Raw genomic sequence first — 6,643 nt, 5'->3', positions numbered from 1 at the left:
GCAATTAGGCGCAAGCTGCAGACTCTGTTCTCTCTCCAACCCCCAGCCCCCGCCCTTTCACGTCTGCACACGTCCTAATTATTTCAGTTTGGGATGCCAACGCTGTTTCCTGGATATATCCGATAATCCCGAAAAAAAAGAAACAAAAAGCGGCCACGTGGGTAGTCATCAGGACGACGTCCTTTCGTCTCCTTCATTAAATGTCAGTTTAATTTCCAAGGCTAGACGTAGAGTAAGACGCTTTTGTTTTTTTTACAGTTTGACAAGTGGGAGGTGATGTCGTTCCCGTCGTGTCTTTCTGCTTTATTGCCTATCTCAAGGAAACCGTACTGGAAGAACAAACCTTCTTTGCTTTCTTAATTTTAAAATAATAGCGATCAGATCTGCACCTAGCGATTGAAACTCGGCTCGCCTCTATTCCGTCGCCTATAGGCAGACTGGTTTATTTACGTAAACACTTTTGGCGAGCCCATTAAAACGTATTTGGCTTTCTTTCTTGGGAAGACATGTGACTACAAACGCCCTCATGAAAGCATCTTATAAAGTTCTGCCACATGTTCCAAAGTAAAATGCTTGCCTGGTGATATTTTCACAACCGATCGACTAAAATCTCCCCTGAGACCCTTTTCTTCCGATACAAAACTTTAAATCCAATTCGCTTTCCCAATTCTAACAAACCCTCCGATATTCACGCAGCGAGATAAGGAAATAAATACTGGAGAGGCAATTCTTGATCGAAAATAATTTCCATTTTCTCTAGGACAGTTTAATATTTCATCTACGAAGTGGAGACACCAGTTTCAGTCACATTCCTTTTAATAACTATGCAAGTCTAATTATTGCAAAACGTTCAGATCACGCGTGCCACAGGGCACATATTTAACCTTTGCGTTAGAGTTAACTTGCATTCACTAAGACTTTTGTCACAATCAGCACTAATACCTTTATTAAGTATGTTTTATATTGAAACTCTGTAGACATCCCATCGTTTAACTTTCTAAGTGTTTAGCATCCAACGGTGTTTTGGGGTAGGGAGGTGGGGGGTTAGCTGTACGATTCCATGATTCGTCCTTCTCTCAGAAGCGCCACGAAGACCCTAGAAGCAGTTTTTACTTTCGGTTATCTAGCTTTATGACGGTCAAATACACTCATACAGCTAGATAACCAAAGATAACAACTAACTTCCTCAATCCTTGCGTTTGCTGGTGCCTTCCATTCTCTTTACACTCGCAGTACTTGAAGTCTGCAGTAGATCTCGCCATGTTCACATCCTCATCCTTTTTTTTCCCACAAATTACTTCTCGGCCCAGAAATACTTATCTGCACACTGGCACTGAGAGGGTGCATCGTCCCTCGAAGTTTTTGCTCAACTTCCACAGAACTTAATATTCAACATTAGCACTCCAGGTATTAATATCAAGAGAAGGGGGGGGCGGTGGGTAGCAACAACCTTCGGCGGATTAGTCTCGATATGATCTGAACAGAGTTAAGAGTGAGGTTAATCCATCCGTCCACAGGCCTCTATTTGCATTGTAAATCGCTTCATTCTCACAAAGGCTGCATGAAGACGTTGAGCCCACAGCACTTATCCAAAGCGGCCACATCGCGTCAACATTTTCCCTTGGCTAATTCCGTGGTGGAAACGGGCACAGCAAGCCGGGAGAGCGGGCAATGCGGTCGCACCCCCCCCCCCCCCACCCCCCCGCCCCCCACCCCAAGCTGCTGCCGATCCCGATCTGTTCTAATGGCAGCGGCGGGCGGCTGCTGAGAGATTTGGAAAGCGGTTTCCCCCGTCAGAGCTGGCGGAGCTGGGAAAGCCAGATGCCGCCGCACCGTTGCCGCTGCTACTAGGGGTCTGAAGACGGATCAGGGCCATCATTGGGATTGCGGTGCCGAAATCTGGACCAACCCGGCGAGGTCAAAGGTCCCGGACCGCGGGAGACCAAGGTAATGATGATGTCATGAGAAATTTCAAGTACACGTTTATTGATATGCATGGCCGATCAGCCGTCAGCTCCCGCCGCAAACAAAGGGACTCCAGTTTCCCCCCCCCCCCCCCCCCCTCCACCCCCTCTATTTTGTCGCCAGACCTAAAATAGCTGCGGCCCTTTTGCTCTCCTTCCTGCAAATAATGTGTGGCCAATCCTAGCTCTGGAGGAGTCTTTCCCTCTTTGGATAGATTAAAGCTTCTCTGCTCGGGGTAACGTGCCTTTTCCTTCAATTTCTGTTCCCTCGCACGGTTGCTACGAGGCATTTTGCCATTGCTTAACAAAAACAGGGCCTTGCTGTTCGGGGAACTGGAGATCAGAGCTCGCTACGCAGTGAGTCCATGTATGAATACGCAAAGAATTTGCTCGGGCTGTTTGTTTGTTATTTTTTAATCGCTTCCCATCGTAGTCAAATGCTGTCTGGCACCGGGATTCTTCGATTAAAACGCATTGGATAATCGCCAGGGTGCAATGAGACCAGAGATGGAAAGTTCACCGAATGGCTGAATGCTGAGTGTCAGGCGACTCTCGGAACGCGCGGCCGTGTTCTCCTGTTCCATTAGTATTTGTAGTAAAATATGACATAAGATCTTTACTGCAAGTCTTCTGTGTCATTTTATTTCTCAGATCAGAGGAATGCCTTATGAACCGTATTACTCCTACGACTGTAAGTGCCAAAAAATGCCACTTTACTTGGAATATCCGAGGATTTATTTTCCAAAGGGAGACAATCCGTCATTCAGAAACCTGCAGCCAGAGTTACAGAACATGGATTGGCCTCACATTTATTTCTCTCTCTCTCTCTCTAAATATATATATAATATATAAAATTCAGTTGCGTCATATTCGACTCACAGGAGAAAATGGAACTAAAAGAAGGACATGCAGAATTTCCGCTCCTATTTATGCCTGATGTTGGCCTGGTTACTTTATTCAGCTAGAAAGTCTTAACATGATATGCACATGAGTATGTCTGGATACTAAGAGATAAGATCTGAAAGGTTAGTTTAAGTAGCTGATCGGGTGCAATGTTCCCTTTCACTGTACACTAAAACAGCCCTTAGATTTGCAGATTAATTAGCTGTGTTCAGCATATGGGTTTATTCAGAGACAGAGGAGATCGTAAAAATCCCACGTAGAATCAAACGGCGCCAGTTTATTTTACGTTCCTACATCGGTTATAATGTTTCTTTCTAATATGACAGCATTAAATCTTAATTAAACGATACAAGCAACAAGACAAGTTTCTCATAGACTAAGCTATCTGCTTTGACCAGGCTTTTAAATTAATATTTGTGATCATTTCTCTTGTTATGATTGTTCATTGTCCTCTCTGATTTACACTTACACAAGTGCAAACATTATATTTTAACTATTGCTCAATCAGTACAAACTCTACATTTCAAATGGCAATCCTCCCCTTTAAAACAATGCTATTATGGATTTATTACTATTGAAATAGCCAATTTAGGATTGGCATAGTAACACCATGTGCTTTGTTGGTCTTAATTTTCCAATAACAAGACTAAGCCAACATTTAATTTTATTTTAGTTTCTTTTCGGGATATCCACTACAGTTTTGACACCAGGAAAAAATGCAACAAATTGAGGAATGAATAAACACAAAAATAAAAACCAGTCGATTAATGAAACTAAAGTATAAGCGTTAGAAATTGTACAACAGACTGTAGTCCAATTTCCAGTCCTAAACCGCCATAAAATATCACTGCATCCAAAGAATGAGACAATTACTCGTTTTATCAAAACATACGAAAGGCTGTAAATGACTCAAGCTGTGACGTTAACGTTAGTGCGCAGCAGATAGGTCCATTTTGAATTAAGTGCTGGCTCAGTAACCAGACAACACAACGGAAAGAATTTTTCCATCATAAGGGTCATTTTCATGAAATGACAACATTGTCGCCGTAAAATGCGACACTGAACATTGAAAGCAACTAATAGATTGAAGATTGAGACATAACTGAAGCACCCCAAAATACTGTGGTATTTAAAGAGGTTTAAAATACGATGAACCGAATTGTGTACAAATATCTCAATCCATTTGACATGTTCTTGGATTTGCTTAACTATGCTCTTAAGCGAATGACAATGTGTCCAATTATTGAAATATATAAGGCATGGCAGACTGACGTGCAAACAGACAGACAGAAACCTTTCTGTTTTTATTTTCCACTTTGCAGTCGCAAAGGGCCTATTACATGCGCGTAACAGATTACAATTTACGGTTTTCTTACAATCATGAAAGATGAAAACTGAATAGCAAAACTGAAAATTTTGTGTATCTTGGATGACACAGAAGACAGTGCTGTAAACTATAAGCAATACTAACATGCCTTGTGCGGCATCCTCCCAAAATAAATAATTCACGAAGAACACTTGTCATACGATTTTAAATGTATAGGTGTACATTACTATTCAAAATAATAGAATACTGTAAGTGCTACTAAAAACCACTGACACAGTGTTTTCAATAAAAAAAACCTGTGGATTGATGTCGATACACAGTTCTGCAGAGGACTGCATTTGGTGTAAATATCAACCTCCATATCTATCCCAAAGACTGCAGCACATTGTAAATTAAGACTGAATAATCTCTCGACTCCATTAGTTTAAATAGGTATCAACGTTCTAATGCAAGTGCATTTTTGTCGGAATTTAAATTAGTCCAACTATGTGCTGTTCGCTTTTTTGTATGCACGAAGAAATCATTTCGGCAAATGTAATCCTAACCGATGAGCAGCACCATTTTAGGGGGGAAAGTCCTTCAGCACCAACGTCACTGAAATATACTAGTTGCCAAAAATGATTGCAGCAATAATGACTACCTGTCACATGGTTTGGCTTTTACTTGCAGCAGTGTGTTTTAATAGGCATAATAATTAAAGGCAATGGCAGTGGCAATAGTGAACGTGACGATTATACATTCGTGTCCTATTACTGATGTTCCCAATTTCAAACCTGCCAATCTTCTTTTAGTTGCCTTATTGCTATATATACGCCTTTAGCACAAAATAGGAGGTTTAAGATTATTTTATTGTGGTTATTTTAGCCACTTTTCTATTGAATTTATAATTTAATTAAGAATTTCGAAATTCAAGGTGAAGTCTTAAAACACAGAAATGCTGATCAAATTTGCCTTAAGGTCGCTTTTTGTATGTCTATTGAGACAATACTTATGCAATCGCCCCATAAAACTAGTTCACTTAGCGGATGATGTAGAGGGACTATTTTAACCAGAAATCTGATAACTCACATTCCACCTCAAAAGACCAAATGATCACAGGTATTATAAGCCGAATACATCATAACTGGGTTACGGTGTGGATATCCATTGTCTTAAAGATGAATTTAACTATATACATGCAGCAAAACATTGGTTAAAACACATTTTAAAGATGTCGCCATAGCACAGAGGCTGGTTGAGTCAAATTTTAAATGAAAATATCATTAGTGGTCTGCAATTTGGGATGTAGTTATCATGTCACTGTTGTAATCTTTTTATAGGTTTCCAGATGGATTCAGCGACACTGTATGGCATGGATCTGAAGTACCCTCGTGATCTAAAATAATGTAGCGACTACATATGTTAATATTCAGTTTTCATAATTGGCGGCGAATGTACGCGTGCACGTGAGCTTTATGATACACTGCAGGGGATACATAAACTTGTGTTCGACATTTTGCCGCCCTAATTCTGGATTAGATAAATGGATGTAATTAAAGGGAACAGTACTGAGTCATTCTAGGAATCACCTATCTCATTGGAGCTGTGTGTCATGCTTTTGAATAAGCCGCAGACCACTAAAACGAGATCTTACTAGTCAAAACAGCCATCTTGTATGATAAAAGGCCATTTAATTATAGCTATCTGTAATGCTCTTGCAAAACATTTGACTTGCATTCTGTGCTGATCTCTATTTTTCTATACGCAGAATTTGCATTTTTATCTTATTTTTATAGCTGATTAGTGTCATATGCATTTTGAGACGAGCAGCCGTATTCTTCACTATAACTATATGTGCATTGTAAAGTCAATTGTTTCAGATAACACAATCTGTCAATACCACCCTACATAACACAAAAACAAGACCAGTGCGTCATTAACTAAATGATTTTTTATACGGTGAATATGGTACACAATTCACATGCATTTGTACACACGAAGTACTGAATATGTTTTGTTTTTACCGTTTTCGTCGGTATTATGTTTCAGAACATGAATGTATCCGGTTTACTTTCAACCTGTAAAATATTCACGAATTAAAAAGATTAGTTGATGCTATTAGAATGTCGGCAATTTTGACAAATGCTTTAATACGTAATAAAGTGCTAAAAATTACTACATCGACGTTTAGTCTTTTGGTAACGTTATTTGTGACATGGGAAATGTTTGAAATATAAATAGTTCCATTCAATTCCACCTTGGCCACTTACCCTGTTGTGTAATAAATTCATGAATATTCATTTCTGCATTACATGTCGCGAATTTGCAATCAACAAAGCGGTTTTAAGATGTTTGCTGTAATTGCAGAGCAGTGATTTTATATAAAAAAAACAATAAATGCTTGCTAAGATGTAAGAGAACCACGTATGAAATGGTTTAAATGCTACATTGTCGACGTTAACATCTGGAA

The 6,643-nt window shown here is 39.8% G+C and overlaps 1 long non-coding RNA gene across 1 annotated transcript; it reads left to right on the top strand.

The window, feature by feature from the left end:
• The first annotated feature begins 1,751 nt into the window (after nt 1-1,751).
• LOC125482836 lies at nt 1,752-6,296 on the top strand. The gene is made up of 3 exons (XR_007261817.1): nt 1,752-1,947; nt 2,616-2,655; nt 5,514-6,296. It is a non-coding gene; the product is annotated as an uncharacterized LOC125482836 (long non-coding RNA).
• Nucleotides 6,297-6,643: the final 347 nt, after the last annotated feature.

The sequence above is a fragment of the Rhincodon typus genome, chromosome 3 (assembly GCF_021869965.1).
Source record: "Rhincodon typus isolate 14 chromosome 3, sRhiTyp1.1, whole genome shotgun sequence".
Classification (NCBI taxonomy): Eukaryota; Metazoa; Chordata; class Chondrichthyes; order Orectolobiformes; family Rhincodontidae; genus Rhincodon; species Rhincodon typus.
This window is presented reverse-complemented; position numbering and strand designations above follow the sequence as displayed.